We start from the raw sequence: 22,434 nt of genomic DNA on the forward strand, positions 1-22,434 counted from the left end.
CAAATAATACCCAGGATTCTTTACTGCAAATGATTTGCATATTCCTGTTGTTGCTTTATCTCCATACCAGGGCTGATTGCTACATCCATATGAGACCAACCACATCTGAATTAAACTTACCACAGTAACCATACAACTGGACTTGTATTACACGAGTCTTCTACAAAAAGAGATAAATCTTGCCCTCCCGATAGTGGGGCCATGTCTTCTCCAGAGTCGGGGAGCGGACAGTCACTGACTGCTCTGATAAGACTTTTTACTGTAGATCCTGGATAACATAATGACACCTGGTACTGTGGCTAATGCTATTCATGGGGACATTACAGGTGGCATTATTATGGGGCATAACATGACTTGTGGAGAATTCTCATTCAGACATGTTCTATCTTCTATGGTTTTCATGGATTGAAGATGCAGTCATTAGCCTATGGGGTGGTCCACATGTCCAAGATTTTTTGCGGACAATATGTCCACAAAAACATCATGGAGACATGTACATATTTTGATGTAATGAATGAAAATCACCCATACAAATCTTTGGGTCTGTAAAAATTACATACTGCACACAAATGGCATCAGTGTGCTGACCGAAGGACTGATGGAAACGACTGACACATGGACCAAACACTGATGAACAACAGTCTGTGTTTTCAAGAGTATGAAAAATCAGACGTCTGAATGAGGCCTAAGGGTACCGTTACACGTAGCGATGCACCAGCGATCCTGACAACGATATGGATCGCTGGTACATCGCTAAGTGGTCGCTAGTGAGCTGCCACACAGGCAGATCTCACCAGCGACATGGCAGTGGTCGGGGGTCGCTACTAATGCTTGTTTCACACTTCCGTTTTTGTGTCCGCCAAACGGATCCGTTTCCGTTTTTTTGACAGAAACGGATGCAAACGGATCCGTTTTTAAAAAAACGGATCCGTTTTTTGACGGATCCGCGGTAACCGCTATGGGACAAAAACGGATCCTGCAAAAAAATGGCGGATCCGTTTTTTTATGGAAACCAACGGATTTTGACGGATTTGAAAAAACGGAAGTGTGAAACAGGACTTACCTGACAGACGCGGCGATCCTGACGTCCTCCCGCCCGCATCCACGCGTCGCTCGTCGGCGCCACAGGAAGCCCAGCAGGAATCAGCAGACGAGAAATGGCCCAGGCCGTTCTCGCACCATCAGCGATCATCGCGGGGGAGCCGGTCGAAGGTAAGTGTCACATGTAGCGATATCGCTGCTACGTCACAAAACCAGTGATGTTACAGCGATATTGCTAGCGATATCGCTACGTGTAACGGGCCCTTAAGACTGGGGCTACAAGGCAACATGTGTTGTGAAACAGCAATATTCTAAAAAGTTTTGCAATAAAAACCACTTGTGCAACTTGTCTGTGACTATTTTGCAGCTCTGATTTTGCGCTAAACAAAATAGCTAAGTTGCAAATAAATTACATATATTGCTCATATTGAAGTCTATAGTAAGTGTGTTGTGTGCAACGGGGCGACCAGTGACACAAAATCCAAACACACGTGGAAACATTTGTGACTCAGATGCAGTCTGTCACAATGTGACACCCTAGGAAGTCATTCCATCCAACACTGCAAAGTGCGACTTTACAGGGAAATTCAGACTTGTATAGCCGGACACGATCAGGGCAGATTCAAGTACAATGAGTTTTTCCCATGTGCTGCACACCACATCTATGATCTACATGAAGTTGTCACTTTATTGGCACCAAAGTGTTTGTAACCCTTGAATAACATTTTGTAAATCTTTTATTGCCCAATTTCTTTTTTTAATACCTGTGTGTACAGTATATTAATGTATGAATGGACAAGGCGGACAGTAAACGAAATGCTATAGATGTGTAAATGTGGGGTGGGGCGACATGTTGGAGACAGAATACTGTCTGGACCCTATGGCACTAGATTAAGCATTCACTTCCCCACCTTCATGTCTTATTCACACATCTGTTTTTTGGTCAGTATTTCATCAAAGCCAAAACCAGGAGTGGCTCCAAAACACTATTGTCCTGATTCATTTTTGCATTTATACCTGCCGTTTTTACCAAATGTTTGGTCTTTTGCTAATTTTTTGCACTAAATTCATTTTTCCATTTATGCCTTTTTTAAGTTTCTTTTATGTGTTTGCCTGTTTTTTTTTTAATTTTCTCCATTGCGGGAGGTGTCTAGAGTTTTAAAATGTTTTTGCCTAATTCATCATTTGTGACCTTTGCAACAAATTCTGCAGCTTTTTGAAATGTACTGTGATTTCCCATCTACCCCAAGAGTGATTCTATATATTCCATACATTTTTACAACATTTTGCAAAACGTGATTTTTTTTTTTTACTAAAAACTCTACATGTGTTAAAGAAAAAAAAGAACTTAAAAAACACAAAATGCTAATAATGAATCAGGCCCATGGATTTTTTCTAAATAGGTTCTAATCTTGATGTTGGCTTACAATTAATGACATGTGAATAAGTAAATGTTTCTGCCATATAGTAATGTTTACAATAAAACACAAAGCAGAGTATCTACTATAACAGAAAAATTGGGACCAACCAAAATCAAATTGTGAGGCTGGAGTCACACTAACCTGCGCAAAATACGGTCAGTATTTTACATGCGTAATACGGATGACAGACCCCTAAATAGTGCTCCGTATGTCATCCGTAATCAAGGTGTGGTCGCGTATTTTGTGCATGTCAGCATGCGTATGCAATCCGTATGGCATCCGTATGGCGAGATTTTCTCGCAGGCTTGCAAAATGGACATATAATGGAGCCCTATGACAGGGTTTCTAAAAGACACCAGGTGCGTATTTTTCGCAAGTCACACGTGTGGTCCGTGTGTAATCCGTATTTTTTGCGCACCCATAGACTTGCATTGGCGTATTACGGCCGTAGTACGCTGACAATCGTAGCATGCTGCGAGTGGCACGGAGCGTAGGATACGGAGGAGAAATATACGCCTGGTGCGAGTGACCCCATAGAGAATCATTTGTCCGTGTCTAATGCGTGCTTTTAGCGCCTCTCACTCTCCCGTATTCCTCGCCAGTGTGACTCCAGCCTTACAGTGCAAATGAAACCAACTTTACAGATCTTCCGTTAAACCAGATGAACAGGATTCCAAAAATTGCACCTCTCTAGAGGTTTCACCCCAGGGATGCTTCTCTGTTGTTTGTGGTGTCAGCAGTACTAACCTCATAAAGCATTCATTGGTCAGTAGCTCAACCCCAAGAGAAAACTGGTCGAATACTGACACTGAGTGACCACAACTGCCCCTTGCACATGCCCTTTGTAAATTAAGGAGATAAGATTTCAAGTTGCTAACCATTCCCAGAATGCTTTTCGACAAATAGTTTGCATAAGGAAAAAAGTAGCTTTGATGGCAGAGCATTTTTGGCAATTTTTCCAAAGACTTGTGATTTTTACCAAGTTTTATGGTGTTCTGTTCATTTTTTTTTAACTAAATTCATCTTTCCATTTGCACTTTTTTTTAAGTATATTTTATAGATTTACCTGTTTTTGTTTTTTTTTCTGTTCTCCACTGAAGGGGATTAGCGTTTTGAGGTTTGTTTTTCCCTAATTCATCATTTGTGACCTTTGCAATAAATTTTGTGAATTTTTGAAAGGCACGCTAGTAGGGTTATTCTATATACAGCAGAAATGTTTACGATATTTTGTCAAACACGCAACTTTTTCGACTAAAATAAAGACAAAAAAACCCAAAAAAGAACACAAAAACAGTTAAAGAAATAAAAGACTAATTTTGCCTTTAAGGTACTGTCACACTAAGTGTTGCACCAGCGATCCCGACAACGATATGGATCGCTGGTGCATCACTAAGTGGTCGCTAGTGAGCTGCCACACAGGCAGATCTCACCAGCGACATAGCAGCGGTCAGGGGTCACTACTTACCTGTCAGATGCGGCGATCCTGACATCCTCCCGCCTGCGTCCACGCGTCGCTCGTCGGCGCCACAGGAAGTTGACGACGAGAAACGGCCCAGGACGTTCTCGCTCGATCAGCGATAACCATCGGGGGAGCGGTCGGAGGTAAGTATCAGACATAGTGATATCGCAAGCAATATCGCTATAACGTCACAAAACCAGTGACGTTATAGCGATATTGCTAGCGATATCGCTTAGTGTGACAGGCCCTTTACACAAAATTCATGACCTGTGTGTGCCATTTAAATGAGTTTGTCACAAAATGGCAGTGAGTCTCACAAGACAGAAAAAGAAAAGTGACTTACAAAAAAAAAAAAAAAAAATGATGAATCAGACCATATAGATTTTCTGTGTAGAGTCCAATCCTGATTTACAATTGCAGACGTAAATAAGAACGTTTTTGCCAAATCATATTTGTAAAACAGAAATGCTGGTTAAACAGTCACAGAATCTGCTATAGAAAAACAGAACAAAGTTATCACACAGTGAGTGAGACCATGTATGTTCCTCCTCAACTCTAAAACTTAAAGTCTTACATTTAAACCAAAAGAAGAGAAGTCCAAAAATTGCAACTCTAGAGCTTTCACCCCAGGGATGCATCTGTGTTGCTTGTGGTGCCAGCAGTACTAGCCTCATTAAACATTCATTGGTCAGTACCTCAACCCCCAAGAGAAAGATGGTTGACTACCTCTCCTGATTGCCCACGACTGCCCCATACACATGCCCTATGTAAGTTATGGAGAGAAGATTTCAAGTTGCAAATCATTCCCAAACTGCTTTTCAGCAAATAGTTTGCATAAGGAAAAAATTGGCCTTGAGGACACAGTATTTTTGGCTATTTAGCCTCACTACACTCCCTGATCACTAAGGTCCCGATACCTCATTGCATTTCCACCCGTTGCTTGGTGTGAATTATTGGATTTTTTGATTTCCAACAAATTCAGACAATTTGCGCCTTTTTTACAAGTTCTCTTTGGGTGATTAGGTATCAGCTTTTTACATCAGTGTGGCTTTTCTGGATAATTTAGACTGATTCATGAAAATGCAGCTTTTTTTAGAAAGTTGCAAAATGTGGTGCAACTCTACTTTAGCCCCTCCGCTGCAGTGATTTTATGTACGTCAGTCATTTTTTAAAGAATTTGCAAACTGTGAAACTTTTTGCACTAAAACGTAGCAAAAGAGTTGTAGGCAGAAACTAAAATAAGCTCAAATGGGGCATTGAGCAAAATGTGTGAATCACAGGCGCCATTTTGATGAATTTTGTGCAAAAAGTCTGCAAAAACCATAAGAGACAAAAAGAAAAGGGACTTAAAGAAATGTAAATGAGGAATGGGGCCCTATAGTTTTCCTCTGTGTAGGTTCCACTCGTGATTTTGGATTACATTTACTGACTTGAATAAGTAAATGTTTCCACCATACAGCAATGGTTGCATTAATGAAACACTGGTAAGATACTGTAATAGAGAAATTAACAATTAATCTGTGTTCTGGACCTACCAAAAATCAGATTACCCCAGTGTGAATGAGGCCTTGTGACAACTGCTGAACCATCTACACCCAAAAAAACTGAAAAAAGAAAAAAAATTGACACAAGTCTTAAGCCACGTTCACACGTTCAGTGTTTGGTCAGTATTTCACATTAGTATCTGTAAGGGTGCTTTCATATTAGCGTTTCATGCAGCAGCGTCGGCTTGCGCACGGCCACCGCTAAGCCCCGCCCCCTGCTGCGCCTCCTCCGGTAGCTCCGCCTATGGGTGCATGACGCTGCATGCGACCTGTGTCCCCTATCTTTAACACTGGGGACGCAGGCCGTGCGCAGGTATGCAGTTGGCCGAGCATGCGTCCTTTTGACGGTGCGCCAAGTGCACCAAATTGCAACTGGTTGCGTTTGGTGCTGGTCGGCGCACCGTCAAAAGGACGCATGCGCCGCCAAGCGCATACCTGCGCACGGCCTGCGTCTTGCAATAAAAACCACTTGTGCAACTTGTCTGTGACTATTTTGCAGCTCTGATTTTGCGCTAAATAAAATAGCTAAGTTGCAAATAAATTACATATATTGCTCGTATTGAAGTCTATAGTAAGTGTGTTGTGTGCAACGGGGCGACCAGTGACACAAGATCCAAACACACGTGGAAACATTTGTGACTCAGATGCAGTCTGTCACAATGTGACACCCTAGGAAGTCATTCCATCCAACACTGCAAAGTGCGACTTTACAGGGAAATTCAGACTTGTATAGCCGGACACGATCAGGGCAGGTTCAAGAACAATGAGTTTTTCCCATGTGCTGCACACCACATCTATGATCTACATGAAGTTGTCACTTTATTGGCACTAAAGTGTTTGTAACCCTTGAAAAACATTTTGTAAATCTTTTATTGCCCAATTTCTTTTTTTTATACCTGTGTGTATATTAATGTATGAATGGACAAGGCGGATAGTAAACGAAACACTATAGATGTGTAAATGTGGGGTGGGGGCGACATGTTGGAGACAGAATAGACTGTTTGGCCACCTATGGCAGTAGATTAAGCATTCACTTCCCCACCTTCATGTCTTATAAAACGTTATAAAATGTTTTTGCCTAAAGGCCCAGTTACATTTAGCGATGCACCAGCGATCCCGACCACGATATGACCCGGTCAGGATCGCTGGTGCATCGCTAAATGGTCGCTAGTGAGTTGCCAAACAGGCAGATCTCACTAGTGATGCAGCAGCGGTCGGCGGTCGTACTCACCTGTCAGACGTGGCGAGGGTGACCGTCTTCCACCTGAGTCCATGGCTTGCTTGTCGGCGCCAGCAGGAAGCCGACAACGAGAAATGGACCAGCGATAGCCAGCGGGGGAGCCGGTCGGAGGTGAGTATCACATGTAGCGATATCGCTAGTGATATTGCTGCTGCATAACAAAATCGGTGACGCTTTAGCGATATCGCTATGTGTAAAGGGCCCTTAATTCACCATTTGTGACTTTTGCAGCAAATTGTGCAGTTTTTTGAAATGTACTGCAATTCCCCTTCTACCCCAAGAGTGATTCTATATATTCCATACATTTTTACAACATTTTACAAAATATGTGATTTTTTTTACTAAAAATCCTACATGTGTTAAAGAAAAAAAACAACTTTTTTACTTTTCATAAAATTCATCATGGATGAATTTGGAGCAAAAATGGCAGTGAATATCACAGAACAGAAAAAGAACTTAAAAAAAACAAATGTTGGCTTACAATTACTGACATGTGAAGAAGTAAATGTTTATAATAAAACACAGAGCAGAGTATCTACTATAGCAGAAAGATTAGGACCAATGAAACCAGCATTCACTCCAGCTCTAGATCTACAGATATTTCTTTAAACCAGAAGAACAGAGTTCCAAAAACTGCACCTCTGGTGTCAGCAGTACTAACCTCATTAAACATTCATCAGTCAGTAGCCCAACCTCAAGAGGAGAATAGTTAAATACTTACCCTGATTGCCCATGACTGCCCCATACACATGCCCTTTCTAAGTTATGGAGAGAAGATTTCAAGTTGCAAATCATGCCCAGAATGCTTTTCAGCAAATAGTTTGCATAAGGAAAAAAGTAGCCTTGAGGACACAGCATTTTTGGCTATTTTAGCCTCACTACACTCCCTAATTACTAAAGTCCCGATACCTCATTGCATTTCCACCCGTTGCTTGGTGTGAATTATGGACTTTTTGATTTCCGACAAATTCAAACAATTTGCACCTTTTTACAAGTTCTCTTTGGGCGTTTAGGTATGATTCAGCTTTTTACATTAGTGTGGCCTTTCCGGATAATTTAAACTGATTCATGAAAATGCAGCTTTTTCAGAAAGTTACAAAATGTGGTGCACCTCTACTTTAGCTTCTCCGCTGTATTGACTTTATGTACGTCAGTCATTTTTTATAAGCATTTTGCAAATTGCGCAACTTTTTTTTGTACTAAAACGTAACAAAATTGAGCTGTAGGCAGTAATAAAAATAAGCTTATCTACAGATCCAGATGAACAGGGTTCCAAAAATTGCACCTCTCTAGAGCTTTCACCCCAGGGATGCTTCTGTGTTGTTTGTGGTGTCAGCAGTACTAACCTCATTAAGCATTCATTGGTCAGAAGCTCAACCCCAAGAGAAGGATGGTTGAATACTGATATGGAATGACCACGACTGCCTCTTGCACATGCCCTTTGTAAATTAAGGAGATAAGATTTCAAGTTGCTAACCATTCCCAGAATGCTTTTCGACAAATAGTTTGCATAAGGAAAAAAGTAGCCTTGATGGCAGAGCATTTTTGACAGTTTTTCCAAAGACTTGTGATTTTTACCAAGTTTTTGGTGTTTGGTTCATTTTTTTTAACAAAATTCATCATTTAGCGTTTTGAGATTGTTTTTGCCTAATTCATCATTTGTAACCTTTGCAATAAATGTTGTGACTTTTTGAAAGGTACTCTAGTCCCTGACCAGAGTTATTCTATATACAGCAGAAATGTTTACGATATTTTGTCAAACATGCAACTTTTTGGACTAAAAAAAAAAAGAAAAAGAAACAAAAAAAAACACAAAAACAGTTTAAGAAATAAAAGACTAATTTTGCCTTTGCACAAAATTCATGAACCACGTGTGCCATTTTAATGAGTGTCGACTCGTCACTAAATGGCAGTGAGTATCACAAGACAGAGAAAGAAAAGTGACTTAAAACAAATCCTACAAATGATGAATCCGGCCCTATAATTTTTCTGTGTAGATTCTAATCCTGATTCAAAGAAAAAGAATCCAAAAATTGCACCTCTCTAGAGCTTTCACCCAAGGGATGCTTCTGTGTTGTTTCTGGTGTCAGAATTAATAACCTCATTAAACATTCAATGGTCAGTACGCTGAACCCCAAAATAAAGCTGGTTGAATACTGACCCTCATTGGCCATGACAGCTGTATAGACATGTCTCTTCAGTTAAAGACATAAGATATCAAGTTGCAAATTTTACCCAGCATGCTATTCTACAAATAGTTTACATATTCATGAGAAAGACTAATTAATCCTTTAAAAACTTAGCGCCTTCTGTATAGAAGATACAGTGAATGTTTGATTTTAGCACTATTGCCTCAATTTTTCTTAATCTGATATTGCTGTTTCAGTAATTTTTGTACATTTAGTTCATTTATTTTTTTAACAATTTCCTCATCAGCCGGATTCTCTTCACTTAAGGCCAAGAGAGTTCTAGCTGCAAATAATACCCAGGATTCTTTTCTGCAAATGATTTCCATATTACCTTTGTTGCTTTGTTTCCATATCGAGGCTGAATGCTTCATCCATATGAAACCAGCCCGAATTAAGCCACATCTGAATTAAAATTACCAACCACTTGGCAGTAACCATATAATGAGACTTGTATTACTTGAGTCTCCCATAAAAAGAGACAGTTCTTATCCTCTTGACAGTGGAGCCAAGTCTACTCCAGAGTCGGGGAGAGGACAGCCACTGACTGGTCTGATAAGAAAGACTTTTCACTGTAGATCCTGGATAACATAATGACAGCTGGTACTGTGGCTAATGCTAGTCATGGGGACATTGCAGGTAGCATTATTATGGGGCATAACGTTACTGTTGGTGGGGATTCTCATTCAAAGGCCTGTTTCTACATACATGTTCTATCTTCTATGGTTTTCATAGATAGAAGGGATAGAGGAGATATTACTGGCCCCGTGCTACTGGCAGCCCATTGCAGTAGCAGCTACTCAGTTTGTTTGTTTCTGTTGGACTTTCTTTTGGACCCTGGGAACTTTGATGGACCCCTAACTTTAACCTTAGATTGATGGATGTTTTACACCCTGTTGATCGCACTGTTCCTGCATGACAGACCATTGAGGGAAGGTGCCCTTGGACACGCAGCTGTGGATCGGCACCTGGATCAGCCACTACTATGTACATCACCCACAGGTACATGCAACTCCTAAATGGATACATGTGATGCGCAGTTATTAGAACCCTTGGACATGAATCTAATACAGCCTCTGTCAACTATAGTTCCTCAATACACACAGCTTCTACCTTGTTGGTTACTGAAGCAGTCATCTGTGTACAGAGGTGGACACTGGACACAGTCAGTCACGTTGTGGACTGGAGCGAAGGACAGGGTCACTGATCTGCTGGCAGTCCCTTACCCCGTCACTAAGCGTGTTGTGTATTCAAGAGATCGACTTCTTGAGATGAGCAGGTTGAAGCCTTCTCCAGCTGTGGCCATACCAGAGGTTCCTCGTGAAGTGTGGAGACCTTTCAGAGGCTGCAGAGCAGGAAAAAAGGTGAAGTCCAGGAGAAGAAGGTTTAAACCAGCAGTATCATCAATCATCATGGGCAATGTACGCTCACTGGGAAATAAGACTGATGAACTGCTAGCTCTGTGTAAAATCCAGAAGGAGTTCAAGGAATGCAGCCTTAGGTGCTTTACAGAATCCTGGTTACATGGGGACGTTCCTGATTCAAGTGTCTTGATTCCAGGGTTTCAAATGGTTCAGGCTGATAGAGACAAGGCTAGGTGTGGCAAATAGAAGGGTGGTGGGGTTATATTATATATTAATAACAGATGGTGTAATCAGCGGCACATAACTGTTAAGGAAAGTCACTGCTGTCAAAACATTGAACTCTTAGCAGCTGGCCTTAGGCCTTACTAACTACCTAGAGAATTGCAATAGTCATGTATATACCTCCATCTGCAAGCCAAGAGGCAGCTAGGGAAGTGTTGGTGGGGGTCTCGGCTCACCTTCAGACAAAGCACCCAAACTCCTTAACATTATTCTCTGGGGATTTTAACAGAGTCATGATCTCAAAGGCTCTTCCAAAGTTCTATCAATATGTTAATTGTGCAACAAGGGACAGCAGTATATTGGATCTCCTCTATGCTAATGTTAAAGATGCCTATTCATCGTCTGCATTACCTCCCCTGGGGAAATCTGACCACAACCTCATACTATTGTCTCCATCTTATCAACCTGTTGTCAGCAAACAACCAGCAACAATAAAACTAATCAGGAAGTAGTGTCCTGCAGCTGAGGAAGCTCTGCAAGACTGATTTGACCTCACAGACTTGGAGGTGATATGTGACAGAGGAGAGCATGATGATGTAAATGATATTGTTGGAAGAGTAACTGATTACATATATTTTTGTACTGATACTGTAGTACCAGTTAAAAAGATTCGATGTTATGCAAAAAAACAAGCCTTGGATTACAAAAGAATTGAAATACTTAATAAATAAGAAAAAACTGGCATTTAAAATGAAGGAATTAATACAAAGGAACTTAAAGGGGAAAATTAAGAATGCCCGTGAGGCGTTCCGAATTAAATTAGAAAATAAACTGTCACACTACAATTCCAAGGAGGTGTGGTCAACAGATTTACCAACACATGTGCTGCGTCATCAGGAATGAGGGATGGAGCTACGGAACGATCGGCAGCATTGACTTTGGATGATGAACTTTCTGCTTTCACTGTCTCCCCAAGCGATGTGAGGTTAAAGTTTCGTAAACTAGTCATTGGCAAAGCAGCTGGGCCTGATGGCCTCAGTCCACGTGACCTAAAAGTGTGTGCAAACCCACTGTGTAATGTCTTTCAGCTCCTGTTTAACAGGAGCCTACAATCTTAGAGAATACCAGTGCTGTGGAAGACCACCTGTCTGGTGCCGGTTCCCAAGATCACCTTTCCAACTTCCCTACATGACTATCATCCAGTGGCCTTAACATTGCATGCTATGAAGTCGCTGGAGAGAATAGTATTTACCTACTTCTGCCTGATTGTGAGGGCCTACACTGACCCCCTGCAGTTTGCATACCAGCAGAGATTGGGGGTGGATGATGCTGTAGTGTCTCTGCTACATACAATACATTCATTCTTGGACAATGATGGAACTGCAGTGCGCGCCATGCTCTTTGACTTCTCTAGTGCTTTCAATACCTTACAGCCACTTTTAATACGAAATAAGTTGACTGATATGGCAGTGGATGAGGGGATGGTGAACTGGATAAGTGTCTACCTGATGGACAGGCCGCAGTTTGTAAGGTTGGGAGAGGTGGTATCTGGCAGTGTACAGAGCAATGTGGGAGCCCCTCATGGTACAGTGCTGTCACCCTTCCTCTTCACATTGTATACAGCTGACTTTCAGTATAAATCCGATCTCTGTCACCTCCAAAAATTGTCAGATGACTCAGTAATTGTAGGGGGAATTGTGGGGGACCAGGGTGAGGAGGAATATACAAGGGTGGTTTATGACTTTGTAGATTGGTGCTGGCCTGTCTAGCACTAAATGTAAAGACAGCCAAAAAGATGGTGGTGAGTTATAGAAGGAAAAAGGATGAGTACTTACCGATCACTATTGCAGGCCAGGAGGTGGAGATGGTTGAGAGCTACAAATATTTGGGGGTTCACCTTGATAGCAAACTTGCTTGGAGGTGTCATACAAAGAAGGTTCACAAGAAGGGAATGAGCAGACTGTACTTTCTGCAGAAGCTCAGGTTGTTCAATGTGTGCCGTAAAATGCTGGAAAATTTCTACCAGTCCGTTGTAGCAAGCGCCATCTTTTTTGCTATCATTTGCTGGGGCAGCAGTGTGCGAGTAGCTGACGCCAATAAGCTCAACAAACTTATCAAGAAAGCAAGTGCAGCTGTTGACCTCCATCTTGACTCTTTTGAGGAGGTAGTGGAGGATAGGATTCAAAAGAAGTGCAGGGCTATAATGAACAATAATATACACCCACTATACGGGCTGTTCTTGAATCAGAAGAGCACATTCAGCTGCCGTCTAATCCTACTAAGGTGCAAGAAGGAGAAATTCAGGAAATCGTTTGTGCCTACTGCTATGGGGATGTATAACAATTCACTAAGGGTGAAAGATGGCTACGACCTAGGGCTGGCACACTATGGGAAATAATCAGAGATTTGTGTACCTTTGTTTGTTACGTATTGTGGTTAGTCATGTGCAAGATCTGTGTCTAGTAATTACTCTATGTAATGCAGTTTGTAATGTAATGCTGTTCATAATGTTTTGTTTGTAATGCTGTTGTAACGCTGCTGTGATACCATAATTTCCCTCTGGATCAATAAAGTGTATGGTATTGTAGAAGAGGTCACCATTATAGTCTATGGGGCTGTTCCAAAAGCATAGCTAGGGTATGAGCTCAGGTAGGGGGCATTTTACTGGGTCCCTAACCAGATAACCATGTGCACAACTACAGTGGTGAACCTTGATCATGGATATAGAGGAACTTCAGCAGATTGTCACGCTGTTACTGAAAATAAATCTCTACACAAAGAGCAGAACTTACAGCTGATGATCTATCTGGTGGAGTAGCTCATTTTCCTGTCTTTTCCATCTGATCCAGATTGACATGACAACTTCTCCAACAAGGGCTCAGCTGCAGAGATTACAACAAAGACATATTTGACTTCTCACATTTCCAGCCTCATCCCTATCTATACCCATCCTACTGATACCCCAATACTGAACCGCAGCTGTTGTGGGTGCCCCTGCTACTGCACCTGCTGTGTGATACAAAACAGAGCTACTCTTACTGCCCCGCATAATAATGCCACCACTTGTGCTCTTTACAAGTTAAAATGCCTCAGTTGTTCCCTCTAGATGGTAAAGTTGCTCCCTTGAAAAGATTAATGCCCTGTGCAAATGCCCTAGAAAAGTGTCCATATTTAAGATTTTGATAGTGACAATACTCTGAGTGCTCCTGTTTCAATACTCAGTGCTGGAATGAATGTGTCGCATGGATTTATGTCTTTTTACATCAATTAAGGAATTTCCTTTTAAAACCTTGCAGGGCAACACAGAACTAGACCCCAATCAGAGGACCATAAAACATCCAGACTCCTTATCTATGAACTGGTCCAATGTTTATATTTATGTTTCTCCCTCTCCCATATTGATAGTTCTGCTTCACGTCACTTGTCTTATCTATTGCATTTTTTCTAGGCTGTATTGTGCATAAATATGTGACTTCAGATTTTGTATTAGTCTAGCCTGATGAAGAGACCTGAGTAGTCTCGAAAGCTTGCAATGTATTACCATCTTTTCAGTTAGCCATTAAAAGGTATCAACTACTGAGGACTCTCAATCCTGAATATTTTCCTGTTTCAATAATACTTCTTAAGTGCCCACTTAACATTTAACAATGTCTACTGGGTCCCCCAATATCCCAATATACAGGATAGTGGATCCACAGCTCTCAGAGTATGATATCGCCACAGCTCCCCTATATACAGAGTGATGGGCCCATAGCTCCCCTATAAACAATATAATGCCCCAAGCTTCCTTATACACAGTATGGTGGACTCCCCTATACACAGAACTATCGTCATTACATGAAAGCTGCATGAGAACCACAGTCAGTACTTGAATGAGGCAGTGCCAGAACCACCGTCAGTAGATGAATACAGCACTAGAACCACACTTTTCCTCTTTATACTGCTCACACGATACTGTGATTTCACATTAACATCCCTCATATACAATAACCTTCAGCTCTATAAGGCCGGAGTCACACTTGTGAGAATCTCGCACGAGTCTTGCATCTCAATACCCAGCACTGACGCCAGCACTCGGGACCGGAGCGCTCAACTGTATAGAAATACATGCAGCCGCGCACTCCTGTCTCGAGTGCCAGCGGCAGTGCCGAGTATTGAGATGTGAGACTCGTGCGAGTTTCTCGCAAGTGTGACCCCGGCCTAAGGCACCTTTCCCACTTCGGCAGCAGGGTGACAGCCACAGTAGGGAACCAATGACAGAAAGGTGACTGCCTCAGCCGTATGATGACGCCTGATCAGTTATGGATTGGTATATTTGTACATGATCAGGAACACGGTTAGTACATGAATCCACTACCAGATCCGATGTCAATACATTAATCCAACTTCTCCATAGTGTCCCCCAACTCCTTCTCCATCTCACCTCCATGCTGTCCACCAAGTACCCATCTGTACTTTCCTTGTCTCCTACCTTATTACTCCGTGCCTACTACTTTCATCACAATCTCTGGGGGTCAGCCCTGGTTGGAGAGGGTTTAACATCTGCACTGCCATCACCATCTACTCCCTCAGGGATCATCTGCAGTGACGGCTATACTACAGTCGAACTCTCCATCTGACATCACAAATCACTACATAAACTTTATCCCCATTCAATTCTACCCCTTTTACATGATCGCCTGAGGCCACGGACAGGGTCACGGCCACTGTGACATTTCCCATTGAAGTTAACGGGCCCGGCGCCGAGTATCCCGTGGCCTCTGGGGCGCATCAGTTACACAATTGAAATATATGCACTTTATGTGGATACATAACAAAAATTTTTTTATATACTAATTGTGTGTTCTTCTTGTGCTTCTAAATTTTCTGATTGGGTCACTGTAGTCATTACCCCACATACATCTTCACCATTGTGTACATACTGTTATCCAGGTAGTGCCACCAATTGTTTTTTCTGTGGTTTTTCACAGTTTTAGTGTATTTACAGATGTTTTTAACAGTCTGCTAAATAAAAATTATTTTTATATATAGTCTTTGTTCAAAGTTCCTTCTTGGTGTATATACAGTTTCAAGTTATATACAAGTTAGTTAATCAAAAAAATGTCCACAGGACCAGGGAAGAAATATCAAAAGTGCAATCATATAATCCCTTTAAAAACATGAAACATGAGAGGTTTGCCTCTCTATCTGAACACCTCACATCCATGAATTGGCTGGTTCCTTATTGTGCCTCCTGATGAACCGTGTGGACGGAGAAACGCGTCAAGGCTGGAAGCTAAGTTTGGGTTAACCCCAGCTGTTTCTTTGATTTTTTTGTTCTGGCAATATATGTCATCCATTGCCTTCTATGGGAACCAATATGGATATAATTCTGATGTTCCTTTATTGAACCACGCTATTTTTTACCTCTTGTCTGTGCTTGTCTGATTTTACTGCAAAGAGATTTTTTTGGGCTTTATTTGATAATGCATATGGAATCTATGTTTTCTGTAGTCTATTAATACCCAAAAAGACAAGATTGCCACTATCTACTGGTAGCTTATGGAATCTATATTTTCTGTGGTTTATTAATACCCAAAAAGACAAGACTTGCTACTATCTATTAGTTATACAAGAGGTTTCTCTATGTTTACATGTAATAGCCTGTCTTTTATATATTGTACATTAATATCCTGTGTATTATATTAAGCACTATGTTTCATCTCTTTTATTTGCTTATTGTTTTCCCACCTGTAGTTTATAAGGGTCATTTAGGGCGAGTCTGGGACAACCACCACGGAGAGGGGGCGCCAAATCGTATATTTTAGGGTGTCAGCCTCCACTGTCAGGAAGTGATAGCAGGCTAGTGGAGGGCTATCGTAGGTTATTATTGTATAGAGTTTATTAATTGTGTTATTGCACTAGGGGGGTGTTTTTTACCTCAATTTATTAAAGTTTCCTGTTTTTAAAGGGATTATATGATTGCACTTTATATACAAGTTAGCAAGAGTCTTAGGCCGGAGTCACACTACCGTATAACAAGGCCGAGTGCTATGTGATAAAACATGGCATAGCACTCGGTACAATGTTATTCTCTGGGGCAGCTCAGATCTGCAATTATTTTCTCTTACCAATTTGGCATGAGATAACAATGGCAACATGCTGCGATTGGCAGCAAGACTCGGCTCACTCGCACCCATACAAGTCTATACACCAACGCCGACAGCAGAGGAAATAGGGGAATTACTTTCTGTTTCCTCCACAGCTGTGCTCCGATTCTCTCATGCGAGAGGATCAGAGCACAGTAGCATTACACTTGGCTCCCGCTCGCAGCACAAGAGGAGCCAAGGGTAATTATTAGCATGTGATTCCAGCCTTATTCTCAACCCGCGGTTCCGCGTCCTCTTTGCCTTTCTTGGGAACTATGCTACCAGCATAGCTGGTCCTTAACTTTTTTGCTACTGACACTAGGAGCTCCTGCCCATTCCACACCCTTCCTCTTACTTTCTCTTCTTGTCAAGGTCTGTTACCCTTCTGAGTTACAAACTAGTTACTTGGTTGCTGTTAAGTGGTTGGTAAGTTTAATTTAGATGTGGCTTAAAGGGATTGTCCAGTCCAAATTAATAAGTCTGTAGAGACTTATGATTCCCCCTAGCGCACGCACCGTGGGCTGCAGTGATTTGCCGGTTTCTGAGCCAGAACCGAAGGGTATGAATGAGTCATATGTACTCCCAACCAGGGGCAGTCTAGTGGGTGTAGCCTCACTCTATACATTTGTATAGAGCCAGACTGCACCCGGTCTCATGACTCAGCCTTCGAATGGGCGTAGCCGACTAAAGGGCACTGCCTCACTCCATACAAGAGAATGGATACAATGAAACAAAAGCAACATGAAAATTTATTGCAGAAAAGAATCCTGCGTATTATTTGCAGCTAGAACTCTCTTGGTTCTAACTGAACAGAATCCTGCTGATGGGGAACGTGTTAAAAAAGAAATAAATTAATATAATTTACAAAAATTACTCAAACAGCAATATCACAGGGAGAAAAAGTGAAGCAACGTTGCAAAAATAAAAAATTCACTGTATCTTGTAGAACAGAAAAAGGTAAATTCCTATAAGGTTAATTAGGCTTTCTCATGAATATGCAAATTATTTGCAGAATAGCATGCTGGGTAAAATTTGCAACTTGAAATCTTTTCTCCTTAACTGAAATGAGAGAGGTCTATAGGGTAGTCATGGCCAACAAGGGTCAGTATTCAACCATCCTTCTCTTGGGGTTGAGCTACTGACCAATGAATGTTTAATGAGGTTAGTACTGCTGACACCACAAACAACACAGAAGCATCCCTGGGGTGAAAGCTCTAGAGAGGTGCAATTTTTGGACTCACATTTATTTGGTTTAACAATAAGTTTTCTAGATTTAGAGTTGGGGAGAAATGTAAATGGTCTCCTTTACACTGTGATAGCTTGGCGTTTGAGGATCTTGGAACACAGAAACATTGTTTCTGTACAATGGGTTCGGTGAATATTTTACCAGTATTTCATTATTGTACTAACTTCTATTTGGAAGAAAAATTCTTATTCGCATCAGTAATTGTAAACTTAAATCAGTATTAGAATCTACACAGAAAAATTGTATGCTTTGTTTCATAATTTGAGTTTCTTATTCTTTGTCACTTTTCTTTATCTGTCTTGTGATACTCACTGCGATTTTGTGCCAAACTCATTAAAATGGCACACACGGTTCATGAATTTTGTGAAAAGTCAAAAATAGTCTTTTATTTCTGTCTTTAACTGGTTTTGTGTTATTTTTGCTTCTTTTAAAAAAATTTTAGCCACAAAGTTGCATGTTTCACAAAAAGTATTAAACATTTTTGTTGTATATGGAAAAACTCTGGTCAGGGGCTAGACTACAATTCAAAAAGTCACAAAATTTATTGCAAAGGTCACAAATGATGAATTAGGTGAAAATATCTCAAAACCCTATCTCCTTCAGTGAAGAACGGAAAAAAAATAGGTAAATATATAAGGCCGGTTTCCGCGTCTGTTTATTTCCGGTACCGGCGATAATATCCGTGTGTGTGTAATACTTGCGGCACACATGTGGCAACCATGTGCCGCCCATGTGCAGCATCAGTACCACATGGCCAGCAGGCAAGGAAGAAGCGTTACAGAGAGCGCTGTTCCCTGGCGTCGGGTGAACACAGCTCTCATCATTCTACCCTGCTCTGCTGATGATCGGCGCGAGCAAGTGAGAATGATGAAAGTTATATTAAAGTCAGAGCGATGACGGCAGGTGGGGGTTTTGGGGACTATTAATCTACACCTGCAGCTGCTAAGAACAGTGACAGCAGGAGCGGATGATGGGGGTCTCCATCACATTCTGCCTGTGCTATAACTTAATAAAAGAATTCATTTCAATGGGTCTACGCGTGTCAGTGTCTTCGATACGTGCGGAAACTGTCACCACACATGCAGGAGACAGGGATGTGTGAAAGAAACTTAAAACAGACTTAAAAAAGTGCAAATGGAAAGATGAATTTAGTTCAAACAAAAAAAAAACAAGAGCAAAACAAAAAAAAACTTGGTAAAAATCACAAGTGTTTGCTAAAATAGACAAAAATGCTCTGTGATCAAGGCCATTTTTTCCTTATGCAAACTGTTTGCTGAAAAGCATTCTGGGAATGGTTAGCAACTTGAAATCTTAACGCCTTAATTTACAAGTCACATGTGTATGGGGCAGTCATGGTCATTCATGGTCAGTATTTAACCATCCCTGTTTTGGGGTTGAGCTACTGACCAATGAATGCTAAATGAGGTTAGTACTGCTGACACCACAAACAACACAGAAGCATCCCTGGGGTGAAACCTCTAGATAGGTGCAATTTTTAGAACCCTGTTCTTCTGGTTTGAAAGGAAGCTCTTTAGACCTAGAGTTGGGATAAAACATCTGGTCTCATTAGCTCCGTAGTAATCTGATTCTGGTTGGTCCACAATTCAGAGTAACTCCTAATATTTCTGCTATAGTAGATACTCTGCTCTGTATTTTTTATGAGTATTTTATAATTATACATGGATGCCACACAAATGTGACAAACGGACACAGATATCTCTGGTACCGTTTTTTCCGCTACTGGAAATATCAGGACGTGTGAAACCGGCTTTAGTCACATGATGACAAGCTGTTCTCCCTAATTTTCTCAATGTTAAGTGGAAAACTGAGAGAAGCAGGAAGAAAAGCTAGCTGTAACAAGACTAAGTATGAAAATTGCATATGAGTGAAATGGTCATGTGATGAGTACTGGAATCAGCAAGCAGAGCTTTGTCCTGACAGTGAGTATATTACACGCTGTTGGGATTGGCATGATAAAGGGTTTCATTTTATAATTAAAGGGCTCTTTCAGGTTTGAAATGAAATTCTGCAGGCACGCTAGTTGACTGCATGCTACTGAATTCTCAGAGCGCGTACACTTTTAGGATTCACCCTTGCCAGTGGCAAGAGTTGACAGTCATGTGAGCACAAGTACGCAAATTGTATACTTCTGGCCACATTCCGACTAGACGTGTCTGGCCTCACTTTATTCATTCTCATTGAGTGAGGCCACGTGTGTCTAGTCTGCTCCTGCTTCCCCCCTGTTTCACTTAATCTTTGGTGTATTCAGCTCCACTGTAGCACTTATCACCAATCTTGTTTGTGCGCGGACAAGTGGCATCAGCAGTGAGATCACATGACCTGATTATGCTGCTGATGTCGCCCCTGGCGGTTAGGGATTCAACTGTACTCGTGTCTGAAAGGCGGTGCATGCTGACATCTGGCTCAAAGAAAGTCTGACTCCTAGTCTGGGGGGTGTCAAAATGAAGCCGCTGAGGAGACACCTTGGACTGCCGCATCAAGTGGCCCTATGTGCCCCCCCACTAGATATGCCTCTGGTATCTGCTGTAACAGAAAGATTAGCAATTATTCTGTGTTGTGGACATGCCAAAATCTTATTACCCAGTGTAAATGAGAACTTATGGTGTTTTTCCACAACTGTAGAACTACAAAACTTATTTTTAAACCAGAATAACAGGGTTCCAAAAATTGCACTTCTCTAGAGCTTTCACGACAGGGATGCTTCTGTGTTGTTTGTGGTATCAGCAGTACTAATATTTTGATTGAATAAATTCTTTTATTATCATGCATTCCAAAATAAGTTAATCGTGCACTGTGCCACAGCCCAGTACACACATAATTCTACATCATTCATATATAGCATAAGAATACGACACACTAACTACATCAAACTCCTTTGCTACACAAAAACACTGAAGCTGAAAGAAAAATCATGTCAAGCAAAACAGTATGATGACCCGTGATAAGGGAAGGGGATTGGAAAGATGAGATAGTGAGGGGGAGATCACAGGCCTGAAGCTTTATTGAAAGACAAGACACATAAGGGGAAAGAGGGGAGGAAAAGGGGTTTAGTCCTCGTCCTCATCCTCCGGACCGTCAACGATGGAATAGTCTGTGAGCTGGCTGTGGATCAGCCTGTGGCTGTCCTGGATGGACATTCTCTCCCTCCTCATGATGAGCTGGTTCCTGGCGACCCATATAGCATCCTTAAAGCAGTTCATAAGGCGCCAAACCTCCTGGATGACTCCAACGTTATGAACCCCAGGGAAGAGTCTGTAAAGCACAGAATGGTGTGATAGGCTTGCTCTGGGGACAGAGTTCCTCAGGTCATCCTCTAGGGCAGTCAATAGGCGCTGTACAAACCGGCAATTCCAAAAAGTGTGCAAAGATGTTTCCTCCACAAAGGAGCACCTTGGGCAGTTCCGGGTCTTACATAGGTTCTGGGAATGCATGAATGACCAGACGGGAAGCCCGCCCTGAATCGCCATCCACAACAAGTCCTTGTGTCCATTGGTCAGCCTGTCAGACAACACATTTGTCCACGCAGTATCCAGTGTGTCCTGGTGGAGTCCTGTGATGTTCTGAACATCGTCCTTGGCTCTGATCTGTTTGTGGATAGTTTTGGGCTTCCACAAGTCGGGCTTCAGTCCCTTCAGTTGGTGTTCCCCCACGAACTGAACTACGTCTCCGTAGAACTATGGCATCATCCAGTTGTAGGGGTAGGAGCTGTCCCACTTGTCCCAGCTGAGTCACGTCCAAAGAGGAAGCAGGAAGAAGCGAGACATGGACCTGCCCACAGAGCCTCTCATGACTTGCAGTGTCCGGCGAACACAATCACACACAAAGGAGGACCACAGGAGGGGGGTGATATTTAGAACGCCCTTCCCACCCTTGCGAGGCTCCCTGTTCATGACAGCCCATTTGACTCTGTCCATCTTGGATTCCCAGACAAAGTGAAACACAGTCCTGGTAATGGCCCTGCACACTTTGACATGGGGGGCCAGGCCTGGGCCATGTACTGCAACACGGACAAAACTTCATTACGCAGGACAAGCGCATTACCCTCACAAGTGAGGTGTCTGAGGTTCCAGAGGCCGATACATTGGTTAACCTTGGCCAACTGTTCTTGCCAAGGGCCGCTCCTTCCTTCCCAAACCAGATTCCAAGAACTTTGATGAAATCTCACTGGATGTTGAAGGGGAAGGGGGCAGAAGAGGCCAGTTACCAATCCTTGAAGAGCATGGTTTCCGACTTCCTGCAGTTGACTTTGGCCCCTGAAGCTTGACCAAACAGCTCACATGTCTAGATGAGGGCAGCGACTGAACCATGATCAGCACAGCAAACTGTGACGTCGTCCAAGTAGAGCAAGCACTTGACCTAGTGTTGTCCCGGACCCAGTGCGGTGATCCCTCTGATCTCTCCATTCTGCCGGATAGCCTCTGCGAAGAGTTCTATAACACAAACAAAAAGAAGAGGTGATAGAAGGCAGCCTTGTCTTAACCCAGAGAGAACAGGAAAGGGGTCAGTCTACCAGCCGTTCACCAACACCGAGCTGTGGATATCAAAATACATTAGACAGATAT

At 42.1% G+C, this 22,434-nt stretch overlaps 1 protein-coding gene, 1 long non-coding RNA gene and 6 other non-coding genes across 9 annotated transcripts in view; 3 read left to right on the top strand and 5 right to left on the bottom strand.

Annotated features, from left to right (window-relative positions):
- The window catches only part of LOC141095446 (uncharacterized), a 103,063-nt gene extending 92,821 nt beyond the window's left edge, over positions 1-10,242 (bottom strand). The window contains exon 1 of one of the 2 annotated variants that reach the window (XR_012233388.1): positions 10,118-10,242. This is a non-coding gene — a long non-coding RNA (uncharacterized lncRNA). Of the gene's footprint in view, positions 1-4,495; positions 4,601-10,117 lie in introns of those variants that run through there. The other variant, XR_012233389.1, reaches the window with a different exon arrangement.
- Positions 1-22,434, top strand: part of HDAC9 (histone deacetylase 9) — an 875,224-nt gene that overhangs the window by 123,203 nt on the left and 729,587 nt on the right. The window lies entirely within an intron of this gene.
- LOC141095981 (U4atac minor spliceosomal RNA) lies at positions 3,132-3,258 on the bottom strand. The gene has a single exon (XR_012233543.1). It is a non-coding gene; the product is annotated as a U4atac minor spliceosomal RNA (small nuclear RNA).
- Positions 4,515-4,640, bottom strand: LOC141095979 (U4atac minor spliceosomal RNA). Its single transcript, XR_012233542.1, has one exon. It is a non-coding gene; the product is annotated as a U4atac minor spliceosomal RNA (small nuclear RNA).
- Positions 7,974-8,100, bottom strand: LOC141095976 (U4atac minor spliceosomal RNA). The gene has a single exon (XR_012233539.1). It is a non-coding gene; the product is annotated as a U4atac minor spliceosomal RNA (small nuclear RNA).
- LOC141095982 (U4atac minor spliceosomal RNA) lies at positions 8,728-8,855 on the bottom strand. Its single transcript, XR_012233544.1, has one exon. It is a non-coding gene; the product is annotated as a U4atac minor spliceosomal RNA (small nuclear RNA).
- Positions 17,718-17,844, top strand: LOC141095975 (U4atac minor spliceosomal RNA). Its single transcript, XR_012233538.1, has one exon. It is a non-coding gene; the product is annotated as a U4atac minor spliceosomal RNA (small nuclear RNA).
- Positions 19,228-19,354, top strand: LOC141095977 (U4atac minor spliceosomal RNA). The gene has a single exon (XR_012233540.1). It is a non-coding gene; the product is annotated as a U4atac minor spliceosomal RNA (small nuclear RNA).

The sequence above is a fragment of the Dendrobates tinctorius genome, unplaced genomic scaffold, assembly GCF_039654945.1.
Source record: "Dendrobates tinctorius isolate UK_male_01 unplaced genomic scaffold, ASM3965494v1 ptg000070l, whole genome shotgun sequence".
Lineage (NCBI taxonomy): Eukaryota > Metazoa > Chordata > Amphibia > Anura > Dendrobatidae > Dendrobates > Dendrobates tinctorius.